Here is a 26,164-nt window from a genome sequence, read left to right on the forward strand (position 1 = left end):
TCCAACGGCGATCCCACGACAGGTCGTGCAAACCTCTTAAGCCTTTGCTGCCAGGACAGGTCGTTCGGCTGCAGACTGCCAGCGCCTATTCCCATCTCGCAACAGTGGTTGGCGTGGCCGAGTCTCCCCGCTCCTACCTGGTTGACTTTGAAGGAACTGTTTATCGCAGGAGCCGTCAGCATCTGCTTGCCGTGAACGAGCCGAGACCGCCGCCCGAGGGTCCATACGCTCCGCCGCTGCTGTTCCAGCCACCGACAACCGTCCCGGTTGCTGACCCCTGCATGCCCCAGACCCCTCGCGTGCTGCGATCTCCTCCGCGTGGGTCGCCCTGTGCCGACCGCATTTCAACCCCTCCTGCATGTCGGTCCCCCCTACCGTTCTCGGTCTCCCCTGCGGCCTCGCCGTCTCCAGCTCCCGCTGATTTTTCTGTTCTTTCCGGTGAAGGGGGGAAGGCATGGTCCGTACGCGCTCGGGTCGGGTTGTTAAGCCGCCTGTTCGTTACGGTGATTTTGTTTAATTTTGTTTAACTCTGTTGCCATGGTTCCGTGTCATGCTTGGTTTTCTAAGGGGAAGGATGTAGATGGTTTATGCATGCAACCAATATTATAGCTACGTCAATACCACTAACCACGCCTTAGTTACCAATTATAATAATGCCTTCTTCTCCTTCTGCGCAGTACAGTAGCAGACTGGAGACTGTGACTGCTGATGTGTGTTTAACCCTGTGTTCTCATTAAAGACTAGTGTAAAGTACAAGTGTGTTTGATCACTCATTTACAGACACAAAATGCCGGAGTAACACAGTGGAACAGGCAGTATCTCTGGAGAGAAAGAATGAGTGACTATTCAAGTCGAGACCCTTCCTCAGAGGGTGTAGAGTGTATCGCAAATTTAACTCATTAACAAAAGTATGTCGAGGGTCACAAGAGTCAAGTCAAGAGTGTTAAATTGTGTATACATTTTTAATTTAGTATGTTTTATGCACTTGCAACAGAATTATTAAATTCTGCATATGTAGATTAGCAGGCCTGATAATGCAATAATATACAGATGAATATATAATAATCAATAATACAATAAATGAATAACAGCAATACTAGATAAACACAATAGTGCAAAACATGTCTATCGTGCAATCAGAGACGCAGTCCATTGAAGATCATAGTTGTTACTGTCATTAGTGTTGTGCAGTATTCAGATACCTGATTTTTGCTTGGAGAGACTTATTCTTGAATGTGTGGTTAAGGCTTTCAGGCTACTGTATCTTATTCCTGATGGTAGGGAGAAATGAGAGTGCACAGGGTGGTGTGGGTCATTGATGATATTGGATGCCTTCTTAAGATAGCACCTCCAATAGATTAATTCAAGGGCTGGGAAGTCAGTGTCACACTGACAAGTGTGACATGATGTATTTTAGAGAGTCCTATAAGGTAGGACATGTGCAGTAAATGGAAAGATTCTCAGGAATGTTAACAAATATAGAGATATTGTGGTTTAAGTCCATGGTTCCCTTTAAGTTTGATCGGCAAATGAAGAAGGCTTGCTTGCCTTCATATGTTTGGCCATAATGTATAAGAACCGCTATGTTACAACTTCACAACACAGTGGTGAGGTAGCACTTGGACTATTGAGTACAGTTTTGTTTCCTTTACTAGAGAAAGAATATGGTTGAGCTGGAGAGGGTGCAGAAGAAATTCACCAGGATATTGTGATGCAGACTCACAACATCAATTATCCTTTGGTTTTCACAAATGCTGTCTGACTTCGGGAATTCCGCAAGAAGATTTTTTTATGCCAGGATTTTGCCTGGATTGGAGAACTTTACTTGTAAAGAGAAATTGGGTAGGCTGTGGTTATTTTCCCTGGAATAAAGGAGGTTGAGGGGCTAACTTAATTGCAATGCATTAAATTGTAACAGGCATAGGTTAGGGTAGATAGACAAAAATGCTGGAGAAACTCAGCAGAGGCAGCATCTATGGAGCAAAAGAATAGGGGACATTTCGGGTCGAGACGTAGAAGTGCCACAAACATGAAGGCATGAGATTAAGATGAGAAGGGAGAGTTTAACAGGAGATCTGGTGGTGCAGCGTTACTGTGTCAGAATACTAGGGGACAGAGGACCTAAGGTGATGGCGGAACTGAAGGAAATTCACATTATTCAGGAAATGCAGTTGGGTAGACTGATAGAACTGAAGGCTGATAAATCATCAGGACCAGATGGTCTGCATCCCAGGGTACTCAAGGAGGTGGCTCTGGAAATCGTGGATGATCATTTTCCAATGTTCCATAAATTCTGGATCAGTTCCTGTGGATTGGAGGGCATCTAATGTTATCCCACAATTCAAGAAAGGAGGGAGAGAAAAAGCAGGGAATTATAGACCAGTTTGCCTGACATCGGTGGTGGGGAAGATGCTGGAGTCAATTATAAAAGATGTAATAATGGCGCATTTGGATAGCAGTAACAGGATCGGTCCAAGTCAGTACGGATTTACAAAGGGAAATCATGCTTGACAAATCTTCTGGAATTTTTTGAGGATGTAACATGTAAAATGGACAAGGGAGAGCCAGTGGACTTTCTCCAGAGATGCTTCCTGTCCCGATGATGTACTCCAGCTTTTTGTGTCTATCTATGTTTAAGAGACATTTAGATAGACACCTGGAAAGACAAGGTATAGAACGATACAGATCTGAATGTAGACCAAACAGTCAACATTTGTAGGGGTTTACTGTAGGACACATACCTGTGCTGTGCAAGTCTATTGCCTAATTGTGCAAACACATCTTTGATACCATTTTCAATCTTTATATGCAAACTGGTGCCTAAAGGAATTGAATGCTGCATGGTTGAAGGTAATCTCCTTTTTTGTAAACAATCAGTAGTTTTTCACAACATCTACTGAAATGTGATTAAATGTTAGTTACAAAGCAATTCCAATAGTTATCTGGTTTCAATGTTTTTATTGGAAGCATTTGTACAAAAAACTACATTTTACAGCTTTGTGAACAGCTTCAATTTTAACACTTTCCAAAAGGGACATTAAATTAAAAAGAGAGGGAAAGAAGGAGAAGAGAGAAACAAAAGAGGGGAGATATACCCGTCAACCCACCCAAACACCCGCTCACCCAGCCCTATGAGTAATTTTGAATTTGTGTTCAAATATTGTGTTGTTTGAGAAAATCAATAAAAGGTGACCACATTTTTAAAATATTGCTTCAGTTTATCATTCAAGATAAACCTAATTCTCTCTAAAGGTAATGTGTCCATCATTTCTGTTATCCACATCTTCACTGGAGGAACTTCAGCATTTTTCCAGAATTTAAGTATGTTTTTTTGCTGATATTAGTCCATAGGCGACAAAGCGTTGCTGAAAAACAGTCAATTTAGTACATACCTCTGATATTATCAGTTTTGAGTCTGGCTCTAATGGGATTTTCAGTATGTTGGAGAGGATGCTGAATAGTTATCAGGTCTACACTTTATCCCATCTGGTCTCATAAGGATTTCATCCCTTTCTCACCAATTTCTCCATCTATGCCGCATTGGCTTTCAAGATGAGGCATTCCATTTCAGTACATCATTTGGACTGAAGATAGACACAAAAACCTAGAGTAACTCAGCGGGTCATACAGCATCTCTGGAGGAAAGGAATAGGTGATGTTTCGGCTCTTCAGACTGAGTGTCAATGATAAGGGAAACTGTGATTGTAGAGATAAGGGAAACTGTAGAGAGATAAACTGTAGATCAAATGAATGCAAAAAGTAATGATGATCAAGGAAAGGTGGAGCCCACAATTGTCCATTGTTGGCTGTGGGTTAGGTGGTAATCAAAGAGGGGGTGTAGCGAGAATGGATGTTACAGAACTTGCTGCAAGAAATGATGTCGGACATCTGTGTTTAGTATTGGTCACCCTGTTGTTGGAACAATGTCAGTAAACTGGAAAGAGGGCAGAGAAGATTTACGAGGACGTTGCCAGGAAACATGAGGGCCTGAGGAATAGAGGGCAGGCTAGGACTTTACTCCGTGGAGTGCAGGAGGCTGAGGGGTGATAGAGTGTATAACATCATGTGTGAATGCAGAGTCTTTTACTCAGGGTAGGGGAATCAAGAACCAGAGGACATAGATTTAAGTTGAGAGTGGCAAGATGTATTAGACTCCTGAGAGGCAACTTTGTCACTATGAAGGCAGTGGGTATAGGCAACAAATTGTCAGAGGATGTAGTTGAGGAAGGTACTCTAATCGTATTTAGATAGACACCTGTGAAGACAAGGCATAGAAGGATACCGAAGAAGGTCCTATAACAGCATATAATTTATCGCAGTCTCTGCCTCAAAAAGGCTGGCAGCACCATCAAGGAGCCACACCATCCTAGCCACACACTCATCTCCCCGCTACCTTCAGGTAGAAGGTACAGGAGCCTGAAGACTGCAGCGACCAGGTTCAGGAATAGCTACTTCCCCACAGCCATCAGGTTATTAAACTTGGCTCGGACAAAACTCTGAACATTAATAGCCCATTATCTGTTATTTGCACTTTATCAGTTTATTTATTCATGTGTGTATATATTTATATAATGGTATATGGACACACTGATCTGTTCTGTAGTCATGCCTACTATGTTCTGTTGTGCTCAAGCAAAGCAAGAATTTCATTGTCCTATCAGGGACACATGACAATAAACTCTCTTGAATCTTGAATCTTGAATATAAAACAAACTTGGACAGGTACACGGATAGGAATGGGAAGACAATCACAGGCAAATGGGATTAGCTGAGATGGGACATCATGGTCGGCATGGACGAGTTGGGCTGAAGGGCTGTTTCCTTGTTGTATGACTCAATAACTCCACAACTCTATGACATCTGAAATGTCCTACTTTTTCAGGAAACATGTCTTCCCTTCTATTGTCATGATGGAGTTCTTTTTCACCTTTCCTCTATTTCTTAGGCCTGCTCTCACCCCCCACCCCCTCCCCTCTCCATAGAGATAATGCACCCCCAGTCCTCACCATCCACTCACTAGCCTTTGCAGATGGGACATCATCCTTCGTCATTCCTGCCGGCTTCAACACATCCTACTATCAGCCACATCTCCCTCTCCCCCTTTGAACCGTTTGCAAGGACCACTCTTCCAATGACTCATAGATTCATAGAGTCACAGTAACCTACAGTGTGGAAACAGGCCTTTCGGCCCAACTTGCCCACACCAGCCACAATGTTCCAACTACCCTTGTCCCACTTGCTGCGCTTGGTCCATATCCCTCCAAACCTGTCCTATCCATGTACCTGTCCAACTGTTTCTTAAATGATGGGATAGTCCCAGCCTCAACTACCACCTCTGGCAGCTTGTTCCATGCACCTGTGTGAAAAAGTAACCCCTCGGATTCCTGTTAAATCTTTTCCCCTTCACCTTGAACCTATGTCCTCTGGTCTGCGATTCCCATACTCTGGGTTAAATACTCTCTGCATCTACCCGATCTATTCCTCTCATGATTTTGTAAAATGATTTAAGTGAAGAGCAGACTCCTTGGTCAGCTCATCACTCCCTACGCACCTCACAATGATTCCTGGCACTTTTCTCAGTAAGCCTAAGAGGTGCAGCACATTTTCTATCCCCTCTCCCTCACCACTATTCAGGGACCTAATCAACCAGTCCAGGGTAGACAAAGATTTCCATATACCTCCTGAAACCTCATCTACTGTATTTAGTGCTACCAAAGATAGACACAAAAAGCTGTAGCAACTCAGCGGGTCAGATAGCATCTCTGAAGAAAAGGAATAGGTGATGTTTCGTGTCGAGAACCTTCTTCAGACTGATAGTCAAGGGAAAGGGAAATGAGAGACATAGACAGTGATAGAGGGAGAAATAGGACAAATGAATGAGAGATATTGAAAAAAATAATGACGATAAAAGAAACAGGCCTTTGTTAACTGTTTCCTAGGTGAGACTCAACAAGACTTTGAAGGTGGTACGACTTGGGTGGGGGAGGGATGGTGAGAGAGGGGATGCAAGCATGCTACCGATGTGGCCTTCTCTATCTGGCGAGACCAAGAGCAGGCTAGACAACTATAGTGGGCATTCCGAGCTTCCAGATGCACCATTTCATCTCCCCTGCTGCCAGGGTGTTGCCTAATGCAAAGTAGAGCAACATCACTTCATATTCTTGTCCGGGTTGTCTACCACCCAATGAGATGCACATTGACTTTTTTTTGTAACTTCAGGTAACCCTTCCCTCCAGTGTTCCCTCTTCTCTCTCCTAATCCAGGGCCAGTGCTTCCATTTTATGCCACTCTATCACTTCTAATTTTATTCATCTGCTTCCTACACACACCATATACCAACTCCCCTCCCCATGTGGTTCCTCTGCCGCACGTTTCTCCCTCAATAATCCCCATTATCACCTTTAATACATATCATATTTCAGCAGATGTCGTCTTTGTGCCTCTAAATCACCCTCCAGCTATGCCCTACTTCACCCTCTCCTCACCCACCTGGTTCCATCTGCCCCCCGCCCACTACACCATTTTTTTAGCCTTGCCTGGCGGAGTGTGTCGGGCAGAATCCCAACTGAGGAGGAGGAGAACCGTCTCAGGGGGTGGGGGATGAGGGGAGGGAGATGAATCGAGGTGGGAATTGAGGGTACGGAATGACTGAGGGTGGGAGTTGAGGGTGGGGGGTGAATGGGAGTGGGAGATAAGGGTAGAGAATGAATTGAGGGTGGGAGATAATAGACAATAGACGACAGACAATAGGTGCAGGAGTAGGCCATTTAGCCCTTCGAGCCATTTAATGTGATCATGGCTGATCATCCCCAATCAGTACTCCGTTCCTGCCTTCTCCCCATATCCCCTGACTCTGCAATTTTTAAGAGCCCTATCTAGCTCTCTCTTGAAAGCATCCAGAGATGAGGGTGTGGAATGAGTGGGGGTGGGTAGGAGATAAGGGTGGGGAATGGATGAGGATGAGGGTGAGGGATGAGTGGGGGGTGGGAGATGAGGGTGGGGGATGAGTGGGGGGAGGGGGGGGGCTGCACTGAATAAGTTGCAACTAAATTATCTTAAGCAATGAATTTAAAATTTTCTCAGTGAGAAAAAAGTTAGTGTTCCCATTATCCCCTTAACCTCACCAACAATCTATCTTCCAATTGCCATCACATAGGGTATGATGGGATGTTGCGTAGATGATCCTACAGATGCAATGTTTGGTCAGTGCAGGGTAAGTGTGGGGCTGTTTCACAGCTCGCTCCTGCCCCCTGCTGTGTGAATGAAGGGTTTAGCAACATTCGCATCAGTTAACATCAGCAACATTTTATTTTAGAAACCAAGAATGGAATTAGTGTGGGTGCACTTGTGAGCATGGAATAGGTGGATGGGGTTAGTGTAGGGCACTGGTTAATGGAGATTACAGGATGAGAGACGGGAGATGGTACTGATCAAGATTTGATTTCTTTAGCCATTTTTATCCAACCTCAGTATATTTCTTTCCATCTCTATATTACTATCTAAATAGCGTCAAGTTGGGTAAAGGGGAAGTACAACGGGATCTGGGGGTCCTTGTACATCAGTCTATGCAAGCATGCAGGTACAGCAGGCAGTGAAGAAAGCGAATGGCATGTTGGCCTTTAAAACAAGAGGAATCAAATATAGGAGCAAATAGGTCCTTCTGCAGTTGTACAGAGCCCTAGTGAGACCACACCTGGAGTATTGTGTGCAGTTTTGGTCCCCTAATTTGAGGAAGGACATTCTTGCTATTGAGGGAGTGAAGCGTAGGTTTACAAGGTTAAATCCCGGGATGGCGGGACTGTCATATGCTGAGAGAATGGAGCAGCTGGGCTTGTACACTCAGGAGTTTAGAGGATGAGAGGATATCTCATTGAAACATATACGATTATTAAGGGTTTGGACACGCTAGAGGCAGGAAACGTGTCCCCGATGTTGGGGGAGTCCAGAACCAGGTGCCACAGTTTAAGAATAAGTAGTAAGCCATTTAGAACGGAGATGAGGAAACACTTTTTCTCACAGAGAGTAGTGAGTCTGTGGAATTCTCTGCCTCAGAGGGCGGTGGAGGCAGGTTCTCTTGATGCTTTCAAGAGAGAGCTAGATAGGGCTCTTAAAAATAGTGAAGTCAGGGGATATGGGGAGAAGGCAGGAATGGGGTACTGATTGGGGATGATCAGCCATGATCACATTGAATGATGGTGCTGGCTCGAAGGGCCGAATGGCCTCCTCCTGCACCTATTGTCTATTGTCTATAAGTTCACCGCTCAGCCTCCTGCGCTCTGAGGAATAACATCCATGCCTGCCCAACCTCTCCCTATAGTTTAGACCTTTGGGTTTTGGCAACATACATTTTCTTTGCACTCTTTCCAGTGGAATGGCATCTTTCCAGTTATGTGTCTGAAGGAACGGCAGATGCTGGTTTACACCGAAGATAGATACAAAATGCGAGTGTAACTCAGCGATTCAGGCAACATCTCTGTGAAAAGGCAAAGGTGATGTTTCGGACCGGGACCCTTTTTCAGTTGTTCCTTTGCACCCCACCTCCCCACGTTTGTCCCCCCCCCCCCCCTCCCCCCCCCCCCACCCCCCGAAAGGTTCTGCCTTCACAGATTTAAAAGCTTCAGAATCTCCCCTCCACTCCAGTATCATTGTGAACTGTAGGGGTATTAGGAGTTCACTGGAAGTTCCACATTAATGCCTCAGCCTTTGTTTTAACTTCTGCTGTGTGTTTGACAAACGGCCCCAGCAGCCACCCTGGAGAAAAGGGAAGGACGATCCTCTTTGCACATATCGTGATTGCACGGGTTGATTGCAGGGTGCATGGGTACCAGGCTCCTGGCAACATATCATTGTCCTTCGTCAGCCTAAACAGCAGACGTTGGGAACAGTCTCTGAACGCAGGCACGTTCAAACCGAGTGCAATGTTTGATGGAGGCACAAGGATCTGCAGGTGCTGGAATCTGGAAAAAAATCACAAAATGCTGGAGGAACTCAGCGGGTCAGGCAGCATCTGTGGAGCGAATGGACAGAGGGGGGTTTTGGATCAGGACCTTCTTCAGACACAAATACAACAGGTAGTGCAAAGAGAAAAAATGCCAGAGTGCAAAACATAGTGTCACAGTGTTATAGATTTTTCCTCAGAAGGCTCAAATCCTTCAATGTGTGTAAGGATATGCTGCACATGTTTTACAACACAGTGGTTGCTAGCGTTATTTTCTACGCTGTTGTCTGCTGGGGCAACAGCATTAGTGCAAAAAACAATAGGAAGCTGGTCAAACTGGTTAATCGAGCTAGCTCAGTGCTGGAGGGGAGAGTAGACTCTGGGATGGAGGTGCTTGAGAGGCGTATGAGGCACAAGGTGCAGGTCATCCTGAAAAACCCCGGGCATCCTCTCCATTTAATTCTGGAGAGTCAAAAGAGCACTCGGAACAACAACCGGCTCCTCTCCCTGCCCTGTAGAACGGAGTGGTTCAGGAGATCCTTCACCATGCAGCCATTAGATTTTATAATTCGGACCGCTAGGCTGTAGGGGGATGCATTTTGCAATTATTAATTTTTAACTGTTAATTATTGGTCTTTTTAAGTATTTATTGCTCTCAGGTAGTGTCCACATTGTATTTTATGTATTTTCTGTCTGCGTTCGTTTTGAATCTGTGGGTTTGTTGATTGGGAGCTTCTGGACATCTGAATTTCCCTGAGGGGATCAATAAAGTATTTAATATTATTATTATTATTATTAATTAGTACAAGTATGGACGGAATGGGCAGACAATGTTTCCTGTTGGATCCCTTCTTCAGACTAATGGAGTAAAGAGGTGAAAGCTGGAAAAGTGAGGTAGGGGACAGATAAAGCCTGGCAAGTGGCAGGTTGATACAGATGAGCGGGAGGTGGGGGGATATTTGATGTGCTCAGGTGAAGAGAAAGCAAGAAAGACCAGAGCATCCTCAATGACCAAGTGAAAGGTCATTCATCTGATTCTCTCTACAGAGATGCTGCCTGACCTGTTGAATGTTTCCACCATTTTCAGTTTGGCCTCAGATTTTCCGCATCTGCAGTCATTTTTCAAGTCAAGTTGAGAGTTTTACCATGTGCACACGTACGGCGAGGTTCAGGCACAATGAAAATATTGCTTGCAGCAGCATCAAAGGCACATAGACTTGGAGAAACACGCAGAAACATTACTATACATAAATCCCACATTTTCTTTCCCTTTAGGATGTAACTCTGGTCAGTAACTTTGCTGCAGTGGGCACGTCTGGAGAGAAGGAATGGGTAACAATTTGGGTCGAGATCCTTCTTCAGACTAGAGTCAGGGGAAAGGGAAAAGTGAGATATAGACGGGGATGTAGAGAGATATAGAACACATCAATGAAAGATGTGCAAAAAAGTAACGATAATAGAGGAACCAGGCAGTTGTTAGCTGTTTGCTAGGTGAGAACGAGAAGCTGGTGTGACATGGATGGGGGAGGGATGGATGGAGAGGGAATGCAGGGGTTACTTGAAGTTAGATAAATCAATATTCATACCACTGGGGTGTAAGCTGCCCAAGCATAAATATGAGATGCTGTTCCTCCAATTTGCGTTTAGCCTCACTCTGATAATGGAGGAGGCCTAGGACAGAAAGGTCAGTGTGGGAATGGGAAGGAGTATTCAAGTGTTTGGCAACTGGGAGAACAAATAGGTCCAGATGGACAGAGTGAAGGTGTTCTGTCTTTCTGTGTTCAAAATAAATATTCACATATTCTCCATCTTCTGAACTATAAAATCACTGGCCTGACTTTGAGTAACCCCTCTTTGTTCCTCATCACAGAGGATATCAGAGGCACAGAGACAATAATGGTTCTGATTCCACTTTAATGGTTAAGATCGATGCCCTGTATATACAACCATCCATCTCATCCATCAATATGGCCCGTCACTTTTATGAAGGATTATTCTGCAATATACACTTGGCCCTGTTACACCAATCATTTAGATATTGCCTCAATTTGGTCCCATCCTTGACTGGCCATCTTCCCCACTGATATTATTTTATCCTCCATTAGCTTTGAATATATTTCCATTCAAAATGCAGTTAAAGTCGTCAGTCAAAAATTTCTAATGTGCACTTTGCTTCCATTTTTTGAAGAATGTTTAAAAATGCTTTCAGTCTGCATTATATCCCTGAAGCATGAAGGCCTATTCAAACATCAGTGAAGTCTAGGAGCATTCAAACACTTGGCGAGGTTAGTTCATGATTGAGTTGGAGGAAGAGAAGGTGAATAGAAAGGTGAAAATGTAACATCTCCAAGTTTGCAGATGATACAAAGCTGGGTGGCAGTGTGAGCTGTGAGGAGGATGCTATGACGATGCAGGGTGACTTGGATGGTTTAGGTGAGTGGGCAGAAGCATGGCAGATGCAGTATAATGTGGATAAATGTGAGGTCGTCCACTTTGGTGGCAAGAACAGGAAGGCATTATCTGAATGGTGTCAGATTAGGAGAAGGGGAGGTACAATGAGACCTGGGTGTGCATCACCTGGTTGTACATCAGTCACCGAAAGAAAGCATGCATGTACAGCAGGCAGTGAAGAAAGCTAATGGCCTTCATTGCGAGAGGATTTGAGTTTAGGAGCAAGGAGGTACTACTGCAGTTGTACAGGGCCCTGGTGAGACCGCACCAGGAGTATTTGGGGCAATTTTGGTCTAATTTGAGGAAGGACATTATTGCTATTGAGGGAGTGCAGCGTAGGTTCTTGCAGGTTAATTCCAGGGATGGTGGGACTGACATCTGATGAAAGAATGGGTTGACTGGGCTTGTATTTGCTGGAATTTAGAAGGATGAGAGGCTATCTTATAGAAACATATAAAATTATTAAGGGATTGGACATGCTAGATGCAGGAAACATGTTCCCCATGTTGGGGGAGTCCAGAACCAGGGGCCACAGTTTAAGAATAAGGGATAGGCCATTTAGGACTGAGATGAGGAAAAACCTTTTCACCCAGAGAGTTGTGATCTGTGGAATTCCCTGACACAGAAGGCAGTCGAGACCAATTCACTTGATATTTTCAAGAGAGAGTTAGATTTAGCTCTTAGGGCTAAGGGAATCAAGGGATATGGGGAAAAAGCTGGAACTGGGTTCTGATTTTGGATGATCAGCCATGATCATATTGATTAGCGATGCTAGCTCGAAGGGCCGAATGGCCTACTCCTGCACCTACTTTCTATGTTTTCTATGTTTCTATGTAATCATGCAGTATGATACATATGAATAGACAGGGAAAACATAAGATAATCTTAATATAAAATATGTTCCCGATGTTGGGGGAGTCCAGAACCAGGGGTCATTGTTTAAGAATAAGGGGTAGGCCATTTAGGACTGAGATGAGGAAAAACTTTTTCACCCAGAGAATTGTGAATCAGTGGAATTCTCTGCCAGAGAAGGTGGTGGAGGCCAATTCACTGGATGTTTTCAAGAAATAGTTAGATTTAGCTCCGAGGGCTAACGGAATCAAGGGATATGGGGAAAAAGCAGGAACCGGGTACAGATTTTGCATGATCAGCCATGATCATATTGAATGGTGGTGCTGGCTCAAAGGGCCGAATGGCCTACTCCTGCACCTATTTTCTATGTTTCTATGTTTTTTATATCTTTTGTTCATTTGTTCTATAGCTCTCCACATCAGCGTCTACATCTCTAATTTCCCTTTCCCCTGGCACTCAGTCTGAAGAAGGGTCTCGACCTGAAACGTCACCTGTTCCTTTTCTCCAGAGATGCTGTCTGACCCGCTGAGTTATGCTAGCTTTTTGCGTCTGTCTTCGGTTTAAACCAGTATTTGCAGTCCCTTCCTACGCAAAAGAAAACCTTATATTTACTTGTAAAATATGGTGAAGTAATAAATCTCACCATATGTAATACATAATCCCAGATTCCCCAAGGATTAATTCCAGCAAAAGATAAATCAAGCTGAAGGTAAAAGAAAAATGGTTTATGTTGATATGACTATGTCCCAAAGCTTTAACTGCAGAATTCTATTTTTAAAGCTCTCTGTCACAATTTCAACATGTATTTTTGCTTTTTGCCTCATGAAATATGCTTCTTTATTTTTAAGCCATGTGTTTTGATTGCATGCGTGCTGGAGATATGTTTTCATTATGTCAGGTAGCATTTTTGGGAAAAGTAGCATTAACTGCTTCAGGCCCAGACCAAACGTAGACACGGCCATCGTTTTTTTGAACACCTTCGCTCAGTCTGCTTGGACCTACCTGATATCCCCGTTGCCAGACACTTTAACTCCCCCTCCCATTCCCACAGTGACCTTTCTATCCTGGGCCTCCTCCACTGTCAGAGTGAGGCCAAATGAAAATTGGAGGAACTGCACCTCATATTTTGCTTGGGCAGCTTACAACCCAGCTAAAACCCTTGAATTGAATACAATATTCATTCAAGGTATGAACATTGACCTCCAAATTCAAGTAACCGTAGCATATCTCTCTATGTCACTGTCTAAACAGTATCTCTCATTTCCCTTTCTCCTGACTCACAGGCTGAAGAAGGGTCTCGACCCAAAATGTCGCCTATTCCTTTTCTTGAGAGATGCTGCCTGACCCATTGAGTTACTCCAGATTTTTGAGACTATCTTCGTTGATAAATAACAGTCTGATCACTGACTTTGCCTCCACAGACTCACCACCCTTATTGATATACGTGCCCTGATTGTCCAAGTGGTCCAGTGCAGATTGGAGAGCCACCAAGATCATCTCCACTGTCATTTTGTAGAGGCAGAATGCAATTCATACTGGGTCCAGGTCCTTACTGAGGCAGCAGTTAATATATATATATCATATCCAACCTCTCAGAGCATTAAATCACATATGCCAGTGCCACTGGCCAGTGGTCATTGAAGCATATTACCTTGCTCTTCTTGGGCACTGATATTGTGGGTGCCCTTTTAAAGCATGTGGGGTCACTTCACCTTCATAGTGAGAGGTTGAACATGTTTGCTAAAACTCCTGCCAGTTGGTTTGGCAATGTTTTAAGAATGTGGCCAGCTGCACCATCATGGCTGGACCTTTCCGAGGGTTCTTGAAGGATCTTTTGATATCAGCCTTGCTGACTAAGACTGTTGTTGGGGTCCATGGGACCTGAAAAAGTACTTTGATTGAGTTTAGTCCGAGAGTAATGTATCGCTATCACTGGAACTACTAGGTGGGGGATGTACCTTCTAGTAAGTAATCATGTGTAAGCGCTGCCATAGTTGCCGGGCATCTGCTGTTCCTCCAGATTAGACCAAAAGTATCTCTTCACTTTCTCTTTGGCCTTATCTAGTTTGTACCTGGACTTCCTATTTGACCCTGTTTTGCCAGACTTGAATGCCCAAGATCTGTTTCTCAGTAGATTGCAGACATCATTGTTCATTCAAGGCTTCTGGTTTAGGAACACCTGGATAAACTTTGTGGGAATGCACCCCTCCACCCATTTCCTTATGAAGTCGATGACAACGGTGGCATTGTCATTCAAGTTCATTGTCGACTCCTGAACAGAGCCCAGTCTACCAACATCATGCACTTTCGTTTCTCAAGTTACCTGTTCTAGAGTCATAGAGTCAAAGAGTGATACAGCGCGGAAAACAGGCCCATCGGCCCAACTTGTCCATACCAGCCAACATGTCCCAGCTGCACTAGTCCCACCTGCCTGCGTTTGACCCACAAACCACCAAACCTGTCATATCCATTTACTTGCCTAACTGTTTCTTAAATGTTGGGAAAGTCCCTGCCTCAACTATCTCCTCTGGCAGCTTGTTCCATACCCCCACCACCCTTTGTGTGAAAAAGTTACCCCTCAGATTCCTATTAAATCTTTTCCCCTTTGCCTACTCTAGGCAAGACACTCATTGCATCTACCCGACTGTTGAATATTAAGAAAAAGTAGTGGTAACATGACCACAGACATTTTCTTATGGATTAGCCAAAATGCACATATGTTAGGGCTGTATTAATTAGACCGTGGAAACTCCCGCCATGGAGGCGAAAGTCTGACATCAAACAAAACTTAGCAACAGTAGATAGGGGTCCAGGTATTTGAAAAAAAACAAAAGTTGCTGGAGACACTAGGTGGGTAAAATAGCATTTGTGAAAACAGAAACAGAGTTATCATTTCCGGTCCAAAATCCTTTGTCAGAATTTATCATGCATATTATTGGCATACAGATCTGATACTCAACTGGCTTAGGAGTATCTGAATTTTTCATTTGTTGCAAAACACTGGTTTATTTCACTACTATTAAAAGCCAATGAAAATGTTTGAAAAGGTTGGCAAAAAAACTGGAGTAACTCAGCGGGTCAGACAGCATCCCTGGAGAAAAGAAATAGGTGACGTTTCGGGTTGAGACCCTTCTTCAGACTGAGAGTCAGGGGAAAAGGAAACAAGAGATATAGACGGTGATGTAGAGAAATATAGAACAAAAGAATGAAAGATGTGCAAAAAAGTAACTTTGATAATGGAAAAGGGCCATTAGCTGTGGCCCAGGTGAAAACGAGTTACAGACAATGAGACTCAACAAGACGACTTTGAAGCTGGTACAATTTGGATGGGGGAGGGAAGGAGTGAGAGGGGGCATGCAGGGGTTACTTGAAGTTAGAGAAATCAGCATTCATACCATTGGGTTGTCAGCTCCCCAAGCAAAATATGAGATGCTGTTCCTCCAATTTGCGTTTGGCGTCACTCTGACAATGGAGGAAGCCGAGAACAAGATTGTTTTGTTTTATTAAGCAATTAGTAACGCAGAGAACACAGTTTGCTCTTTGAAAGTGAATACGACTCTGAAATTTCAACTGTAATGGACGACCCCAGTGATTGCAAATGTATAAGTCATCAATAGTCCTTGATACCACTCATGACCATGATGCAGAAAGGAAATCCACTCAGCTGATCCAGGAAACAAACAGCACTCAAGAAAAGTAATGCGCCTCGTTCATTTTGGTGTCTCAACACCTGACACCTTTTGAGTTTCTGACCCTTGCCACTACTCACACCGGGTTCAAAGGTAAAGTTCTCACTAGCAGTGTTGTAGTTTCCTTCCTTTGTGCACATGATCAAACATCTTTGTGTCACAAATGTGCTGTACGGTGGCGCAGCGGTAGAGTTGCTGCCTTTCAGCGCTTGCAGACCCGGGTTTGATCCTGACTATGGGTGCTGTCTTTACGGAGTTTGTACATTCTCCCCATGACCTGGGTGGGTCTATTCCCTATTTTGTGTCTTCTGAAAGTTTGCTCATCATGCCATGTATGTTCTCATTCAAATCATTGTCATAGATGACAAACAGCAATGGGCCCAGCACCAAACTCTGATGCACATCACTAGTCACAGGCCTCCAATCCGAATAGCAACCTTCCACCATCACCCTCTGCTTCTTCCATCAAGCCAATTTTCTATCCATTTTTCTATCTCTCCTTGGCTCTCATGGGATCTAACCCTCCAGAGCAACCTACCATGCGGAACCTTGTTGAATGCCTTGCTGAAATCCATATATACAACATCTACAGCTCTGCCCTCATCAACCTTTTTGATCACACCATGAAAAAACTCAATCAGATTCATGAGACACGATCTCCCACATACAATACCATGCTGACTGTCCCTAATCTGCCCTTGTCCATCTAAATAGATGTGGGTGGCACAGTGGCGCAGCAGTAGAGTTGCTGCCTTACAGTGCCAGGGACCTGGGTTCGATCCTGACTACAGGTCCCATTGGTACAGAGTTTGTACGTTCTCCCCGTGACCTGTGTGCGTTTTCTCCAAGATCTTCTGTTTCCTCCCACACTCCAAAGACGTACAGGTTTGTAGGTTAATTGGCTTGATATAAGTGTAAATTGTCCCTAGTGTGTGTAAGACAGTGTTAATGTGTGGGGATCGCTGGTCGGTGCGGACTCAGTGGGCCAAAGGGCCTGTTTCCGTGCAGTACCTCCACAAGTCCTTTCTGTCACATGACAAATGACTCTAGTAAATAGTTTTATTGAAGCCATTTAATACATTAACCATTATCACACCACTACTTTCATTTAACAATATAAAAAAAAGATTTTGGAATACTATTATTGTATATTCGTACAGCTTAAATGCATATAATATTGCTATTCTAAACCAATTACTATATTCTTAAATTCTTCCACATCACACTACACTATCCCTGCTAGTTTTTTGGTGAAAAGAATGAAAATTATCACATAGAGTAATAGTCATAGAGTGATAACAGCGCGTCGTCAACAGAGCGCAGCGGATCATCGGGACAGAGCTACCAGCCTTGGTGGGCATCTACCACACGCGGTGCCTCAGGAAGGCCCTCAGCATCCATAAGGACTCATCACACCCCTGCCACGGTCTGTTTCAACTACTTCCCTCCAGCAGACGTTACAAGGCCTTCTACGCCCGAACCTCTAGACTCAGGAACAGTTTTATCCCAAGAGCTATAGCGGCTCTGAACCGGCCCTAATGAGTGCCCCCCCACCCACTCCCTTTGGACAGTCTCCCTCAGATGGTCATGTCAATCAATTCAGCTTGCTTATTTATGTATTGTATTTATTTACCTTTCTTGTACATCAGTGGAGCTGCACACTAAATCTCGTTGCACTGACGTGCAATGACAATAAAAAATATATTATTATTATTATTATTATTATAAAGCGTGGAAACAGGCCCTTTGGCCCAAGCTGCCCACATCGGCCAACATGTCCCAGCTACACTAGTCCAACCTGCCCGCGTTTGGTCCATATCTCTCAACCTGTCCTATCCATGTACCTGTCTAACTTTTTCTTCAATGTTGGGATAGTCCCAGCCTCAACTACCTCCTCTGGCAGCTTGTTCTATACACCCACCATACTTTGTGTGAAAAAATTACCCCCTCAGATTCCTATTAAATCTTTTCCCCTTCACCTTGAAACTATGTTCTCTGGTCCTCGATTAACCTACTTTGGGCAAAAGAATCTGTGCATCTACCCGATCTATTCCTCTCATGATTTTATACACCTCTGTATGTTCAACCCTCGTCCTCCTGTGCTCCAAGGAATAGAGTCCCAGCCTATTCTCCCTATAGCTCAGACCCGCTAGCCCTGATAACATCCTCGTAAATCTTCTCTGTGCCCTTTCTCTGTGCCCTTTCCAGCTTGACAACATCTTTCCTATAACATGGTGCCCAGAACTGAAAACATATTCTAAATGTGGCCTCACCAATGCTTATACAAGTGCAACACGACCTCCCAACTCCTACACTCAATATTCTGACTGATGAAGGCCTATGTGCCTTTTTGACCATCCTATCTACCTGCGACGCCACCTTCACGGAAAGATGTACCTGCTCTCCTAGATCCCTCTGCTCCACAAAACACCCCCGAGCCCTATCATTCACTGTCCTGCCCATGTTAGACCTCCGAAAATACAACACCTCACGTTTCTCTGTAAACAACAGGGCATATACCTGTTCAATCGTATCTTACCCCATTGAGTGGAATGTTGATAATTGGCTTTTGTTATAGAATTGTGTACTTTCAAACTCAGCAAGGGAATTTCTTTAGCTTTTAATCAAAGGTTGAAGTAAAGTAAAATGGAAGGAATGGCTGAGCGCACAAACTAAACTCCAATTCCTCCCATTGGAGGAACCGCCTCATATTTTGTTTGGACAGCTTGCATCCCAGTGTTATGAATTTTGATTTCTCTAACTTCAAGTAACCCCGGCATTCTCTCGCTCTCCATCTCTCCTCCACCAAAGTCGTACCAGCTTCTCGTTCTCACCTAACAAACAGCTTACAGTTTCCTTTATCATTGTTACTTTTTTGCATTTCTTTCATTTGTTGTTCTTTATCTCTCTACATCATCGTCTTTATCTCTCGTTTCTGTTAGCCCATATCAGTCTGAAGAAGGGTCTCGACCCGAAACTTCACCCATTCCTTCTCTCCAGAGATGCTGCCTGTTCCACTGAGGTGTCTATCTTTGCACAAAATAAACATCAGCATCTATTTTCTGTTGTGTGCTGAGCACTCTCAACAACGACTGATCATTATTGTTCTGTCAAAATGTTTTTTTTTTCATTCTGATCCTCGCAGAATTGCTGCAATCAGTGGCAATGAGAAAATTACCAGGTATAGTCTGAAGACTGCAGCTCCCATATGGTTAATATAATCATGTTTTATCCACACACGGTCAAATAGAAATGGCAATGTTGTTTAGCTGGCCCACCTGTCCAAACCTAATAGAATTGACTGAAATATATTTCTTTTTTTTATTCATTCGTAACCCTCGAGGTCACTAGACAATATATGACAGCCCTATTATTAATATAATCATGCTAATTCTTTGAAATGTCTTTGATTCCTTTGCGATAATTACAAGGCAATAGTCTTTTTGTCTGTTTAAGCATATTAGAAGCGGCACATAATGATTTGAGTAATGAAATTGATAGAGTTTTAATACCCAGATTAAACATTAATTAATCATATAAAATGAATGAAACGAAAGTTGTTATTTATCTTTTGTTAATTATTGCAGTCCTGATCTCACTACGGCTTCAGAGTCTTTGATATGTCCTTCATGGCAGCAATAGAATGTGTAAATTACTTATTGAAGTTATTTGAAGATCTACATTTAGTAAAATAGTTTACAGCCTTGTATTTCTTAATAAAATATCTAATTATGCTCTCTAAATTATTTATTGTTTCATTGCATTTATTTTGGCACTTTATACTTAGTAATTGGATGTATAAAATGTGTATTAATCATTTTGTTCTTTGCCCAAGAAGTTAGAATTATTTTTCAAAGTAGAAAGTATTTTATTCAGAGAATTGCACCATGTAAACTAGTTCTTGGAGCAATTTTGTTGCTAGTTATTCTTGATTACTTTAGATAGAAACATAGAAACATAGAAAATAGGTGCAGGAGGAGGCCATTCGGCCCTTCGAGCCAGCACCGCCATTCATTGTGATCATGGCTGATCGTCCCCAATCAATAACCCGTGCCTGCCTTCTCCCCATATCCCTTGATTCCACTAGCCCCTAGAGCTCTATCTAACTCTCTCTTAATAGTAAACTAAACTAATCGGGTCAATTTACAATTTTGTTTAGCATAGCCCATTAACGAATAAGACCATGAACAATGTATTTTCCTTTACAGTTAATTGGAGAGCAAGCAAGGATACAAAAGTAGTGCTGACTGAGGTGATAAGCATAGAACATATAAAAAAAACGTCACTGGAACAGCTCCTTCAGCCCACCATGTCTGCTTTCACCAGAATGACAATCTAATTAATTCCATCTGCCTGTACAAGTTCTATGTTCCTCTATTCCCTATTTGATTGTGTGCCTGCATAAAGATCTCTTAAAAATGTTGTGTTTTATCTCCTTCCACCGCCACAGACTGGTGAAGGAATTACTGGGAGATACTGTAGTTGATGAGGGGGGACCTCATTGAAACATTGAATAGTGAAAGGATAGAGTGGATATGGAGAGGATGTTTCCACTAGTGGGTGAGTTTAGGACCAGGTCATAGTCTCTGAATTAAAGGACGTTCCTTTAGGAAGATGAGAACGACTTTCTTCAGTCAGAAGTTGGTGAATCTGTGGAATTTATTGCCACAGAAGGCTGAGGATGCCAAGTCAATGGATATTTTTAAGGCAGAGAGATAGATTATAGGCTGTCAGAGGTTATGGAGAGAAAGCAGGAGATTGGGGTTAGGAGGGAAAGAAAAATCAGCTATGATTGAAAGGCAGAGTAGACTTGATGGGCTGAATGGCCTAATTCTGCTCCTATCACTTATGAATCTTAAGAATCTTCCGAAGTTGAATCTTCCGACAGCCATTTTGTGTAAACCAGCATCGGTGGTTCCTCCCTAAGCTTTCCTATGTTTCCTTTTTTTCAAAGTATATTTTCAAGGATATTCAGAGTCTGGCGGTAGGTTTCAAGGCTACTTTATTCATAGCTCACAGTGGTTACATCTTCAGACAAGAGGAGATGAATCCATCAAGAGAAAGCAAAAATAAAAATAAATCATTGCTGTGCAAGCTTACTTTATCTTGACAAATTATTTAATTATTTATCTTTTCCCTGCTTCTCACTGGTTTAAACACAATCACCCAGGTCAGGTCCCTTCCTTATTGGTCCTGATCCCAGCGGGCCGGTAAGCATTACTTCATTACCTTGGGCAGCTTACAACCCAGCGGTGTGAATATTGATTTCTCTAACCTCAAGTGACCCAAGCACACATCATTGGAAAGAAAAAATGGATGACGTCAGTCTGAAGAAGGGTCTGAAATATCTCCCATTCCTTCTCTCCAGAGATGCTGCCTGTCCCACTGAGTTACTCCAGCATTTTGTGTCTCTTTGGTGTAAACCAGCATCTGCAGTTCCTTCCTACACACATCATTGGATATCTTTCGTAGTCAAAATATATTAGAGACAATCTTCAATACCTATGTTGGGTAAGCCTGACAAATGTAGATTTTCTCTAGATATATGAAGCGTTTTTGTGGTGCAAGAAGGGGTGACTAGAGCCTCAAAGAGATATAATCTTAGCAAGGGATTCTGCCATTTGCTTGCTCAAGCTCTTAATAGGCATTAAAGATAAAGTAAATATGATGATAAATAATAATAATAATAATAATAATAATAATAATAATAATAATAATAATAATAATAATAATAATAATAATAATAATAATAATAATAATAATAATAATAATAATAGACCAAACCTCGAACTAATAAGGTTCCCAAAGAGCCCAGTCATCCGTGGCCCAACTCCACAAGGGAACGCAGAAAATGGCTTGAGCTTCTCTACTTCCTTGCTGATGTGGTCATTCAGACTGGAAATTTCTTCGGAATTATCCGTAATGTAAATGCGACATTCGATACGATAGAACTTTATTTATCCCAGGAGGGAAATTGATCTGCCAAGTCATCATAAAACACAAGATACATAAAACATGAGATTAAAGTGACGAGTGGAAAGGCTTGGGGTTGTGCAAAGATGGAATAGTCAGAAAAGTCAAACTGAAGGGGGAGTTGTATAGTTTGATAGCCTCAGGGAAGAAGGATCTCCTGTGGCGTTCTGTGCTACTCCGCCCCAATCAAGGCTGAAGTCCCTCCTTTCTCCACCAGGATAAAATCTAAGGCCATGCAATCCTGGAGAGCAACCATGTGGATGGCAACCAACTTGTCATTCAATTTGGTCTCTCTGCATTGGCTGAGTTATTGGCCACTTTATCAAACACAGAGGCCAAGTTAAAGGTGAAAGGGAAAATATTTAATTGGAATCTGAGGGGATGACATTTTCACACAAAGTGAGGAACCATTTTAACTCCCCGTCACATTTCCATATTGACCTTTCTGTTCTGCCACACGCAAACTGTAGGAACAGCATTGGAGTGAATAAGGCAAATGGCATGTTGGCCTTCGTAGCAAGAGGATTTTAGTACAGGAACAAATTCAAAGGTTCAAAGGTTGACAGGTTCAAAGGTTTCTTTATTAGTCACATACACCTAGGTGTAGTGAAATGCTTGTTGCCAATGCAGCACATTAAAAAAAAGAATACAAACATGACAATAATAAAGAACTTTAACATAAAAAACATCCCCCCACAATGGTTTCCATTATGATGGAAGGCACTAAGTCCAGTCCCATCCCCATGTCCACCTATAGTCGGGTCTATTGAGGCCTCCGCAGTCGCCGCTATGGAGGCCCGATGTTCCAGCCCATTCTCGCCGGGTGATGGTGCTCCAGCGTCGGGAGAACCTTCTCAGCGGCATGGGACACCTGGAACAGCCACCTCCTTACTCGAGACCGTGGCTTCCAAAGCCAACAAGGCCAAGCCAGATGGAGCTCCACTACTGGCGATCTCGGCAAGAGATCCCAGGCTCCCGATGTTAAAGTTCAGCGCCGACGCCCGCAGCTGGCCGCTCCACAGACCCGCAGCTCCGCAACGTTTCATCGACGATCTTCAGCTCACCGGAGCACCAGCGCGGCGACCCGGGCAAGGCATCGCCCGCTCTGCTCCGCGATAGCGCTCCAGTCCTGTGCCGCTGCCGAAGCCGAGGTTCTGGGCGGTCCCCTCAGGAAACGCCGCTCCAGGCTCGTTGGTAGGCCGCGAGGACGGGTCGACGGTGCAGCCCGGAGAAAAGCAGTCTCTCCGACCAGGTATGGACCCTGATAGATAGTTTCCCCCTCCCCCCCCCCCCCCCCCCCCCCCCCCCCCCACATAAAAAAGTCTAGAACTCCAGAACAAAAACACTTTAACTAACTAAAAATAAAAAAAAGAGATGAAAAAACGGACAGCTGCAGTAGGATCTCCTACCATACAGGACGGCGCCCCCAGTAGGAGATCCTACTGCACTTGTATAGGGGCCTAGTGAGACCGCACATGGAGTATTGTGTGCAGTTTTGGTTGCCTAATTTGAGGTAGGACATTCATGCTATTGATTGAGTGCCGCGTAGGTTTACCAGGTTAATTCCCGGGATGGCGGGACTGAGATACATTGAAAGAATGGATTGACTGGGCTTATATTCACTGAAATTTCGAAGGATGAGATGGGTTAGTATTGAAACATATAAAATTCCTACACAGAAGGCAGTGGAGGCCAAATCACTGGATGTTTTCAAGAGGGAGTTAGATATTGCTCTTTGGGCTAACAGTATCAAGGGATATGGGGAGAATGCAGGAACGCGGTGCTGATTTTGGATGATCAGCCATGGTCATATTGAATGGTTGTGTTGACTCGAAGGGCCAAATGGCTTACTCCTGCACCTATTTTCTATGTATCTATGTTTCTAGCACCTCGTATTCCACTTGGGTGGCTTACAACCTAATGGTATAAACATTGAATTCTTCAATTTTAGACAACTAGCCTACACAATAGCCTTCTTTATTTATTAAATTATTCCTTTATATCCTTACTTCCTTCACTTAACCCAGTGTCCCACCCAAACTCCAATGATATCCTCTACTCCATCCCTCTCACCTATATGCCTTCTTCTGACTTGACAATTCCCACCTTCTATCCTTATCTCACCCTTTTGTCTTTTCATCCCTGGCCATTCTCCAATCATCTGCCTATCAAAAAGACCACTTGCCTGTATCCACCTATCGCTCGCCAGGCTTTGTTCTGCCCCCACTTCTCGTCCAGCTTTCTCCGTCACCATCACCACAATCAGAATGAAGAAAGGTCCCGATCCGAAACGTCACCTACCCATGTTCTCCAGAGATGCTGCCTGACCTGTCAGGCAGGTCAGGAAGGGATCAGATGGTATGGAGAGAAGGCAGGAACGGGATACTGAGTTGGATGATCAGCCATGATCATATTGAATGGCGGTGCAGGCTCGAAGGGTCGAATGGCCTACTCCTGCACCTAATTTCTATGTTTCTATGTTGAGTAACTCCAGCGCTTTATGTCTTTTTTTTTCAACAAAATCTATGCCTGGTTTGTAATATTCATATAATTGGTAACATTTTGAATCTTGTAGCATGAGATTTTTCAAGCTTCTTTGCATCTAAAGGAAGATTATATTATCTGAGGTTTGTGGGTTTGTCAGGTTTCAAAAACAGTGTGTGTGACTGTCCCTGTGGTACAGTCCCAGATTTAACCTAAGTATAATTCTATATATAGAATAACAAAGGAAGGACTCCAATTGCTGAGGCTCTATAAGGTGCTGGTCAGGCAGCATTTGGAGTACTGTGAGCAAATTTGGGCCCCATATCTGAGGAAGGATGTGCTGGCTTTGGAGAGGGTCCAGTGGAGGTTTACAAGAATTATTCCAGGAATGAGTGGGTTAACATATGATGAGCATTTGACAGCACTGGGCCTGTACTCACGGGAGTTTAGAGGATTGAGGGGGGTCTTCATTGAAACTTACAGAATAATGAAAGGCGTACTGTAGATGAAGTGGATGTGGAGAGGATGTTTCCACTGGTGGGAGAGTCTAGGACCAGAGGTCATAGCACACTCCACCTGCATGTGGATAAATAGCTTCCTGTCGGGTCGCAGCCAGAGAGTCAGAGTGGGCCATCACACATCCACGGCCCTCAGCCTCAGTACCGGCTCTCCACAGGGCTGCGTGCTGAGCCCCCTGCTCTACACCATCTACACACATGACTGCACCCCCGCCCACCACAGCAACACCATTGTCAAATTTGCGGATGACACTACGGTGGTGGGACTCATCTCCGGGGGGGACGAGTACGCCTACCGGGATGAGGTGGAGCAGCTGACAGTGTGGTGTGGAGAAAATAACCTGCTCCTCAACACCTTAAAGACCAAGGAGATAATAATAGACTTCAGGAAGAATAAAACGGACATGGTACCATTAATTATCAGAGGGGACTGTGTGGAGAGGGTGGCGGATTTCCGCTTCCTGGGAATCCATATTGAGGAGGACCTGACGTGGAGCGTGAACACCTCTGCGCTGCTGAAAAAGGTCCAGCAGAGACTGCACTTCCTGAGGGTGCTCAGGAAGAATAACATCACTCAGAGACTGCTGCTGTCCTTTTATCGGTGCTCCATTGAGAGCCTCCTAACATACTGTGTATGCGTATGGTACACCAGCTGCACAGCGGCTCAGAGGAAAGCGCTCCAGAGGGCCATTGACAACGCCCAGAGGATTGTCGGCTGCCCTCTCCTTACCTTGGAGGACTTACACAGTTCCCGCTGCATCAAAAAATCCCAGAGTATTATAAAGGACATTTCCCACCCCGGACACTCCCTGTTTGAACTGTTACCGTCAGGCAGACGGTACAGATCTACAAGGACAAGGACAAACAGACTTAAAAACAGTTTTTACCCCACTGCTATAAAGGCACTAAATGTAGCCGCCAAGGAACGCAGGGGCGATACATACTAAGAGACTGTGAAATCGACAGAAGGATGTAGGGCTGGGTGTTTATGCGTGCTATTTTTATGATATTTATTTTAGTTGTTTATCTTTTTAAATATTTTACCTTGTATGTATCGTTAGCTTTTAGAGATGTTTGAATGGTGCACTGACTGGCTGACATTTTACAATTTCGTTGTACATGGTTCATGTTACAATGACAATAAAGAAACTATTCTATTCTATATTCTATTCTAAAGGGCGCTCTTTCAGAAAGGAGGTGAGGAGGAACTTCTTTAGTCAGAGGATAGTTAATCTGTGGAACTCATTGCCACGGAGGGC

General features: G+C 43.8%; 1 long non-coding RNA gene across 1 annotated transcript; it reads right to left on the reverse strand.

Annotated features, from left to right (window-relative positions):
- Positions 1-293: 293 nt before the first annotated feature.
- On the reverse strand, positions 294-17,438 carry LOC116974079. The gene is made up of 3 exons (XR_004412276.1): positions 17,428-17,438; positions 5,689-5,693; positions 294-328 (listed from the first exon to the last, which is right to left on the reverse strand). It is a non-coding gene; the product is annotated as an uncharacterized LOC116974079 (long non-coding RNA).
- Positions 17,439-26,164: the final 8,726 nt, after the last annotated feature.

Source organism: Amblyraja radiata, chromosome 6, assembly GCF_010909765.2.
Source record: "Amblyraja radiata isolate CabotCenter1 chromosome 6, sAmbRad1.1.pri, whole genome shotgun sequence".
Lineage (NCBI taxonomy): Eukaryota > Metazoa > Chordata > Chondrichthyes > Rajiformes > Rajidae > Amblyraja > Amblyraja radiata.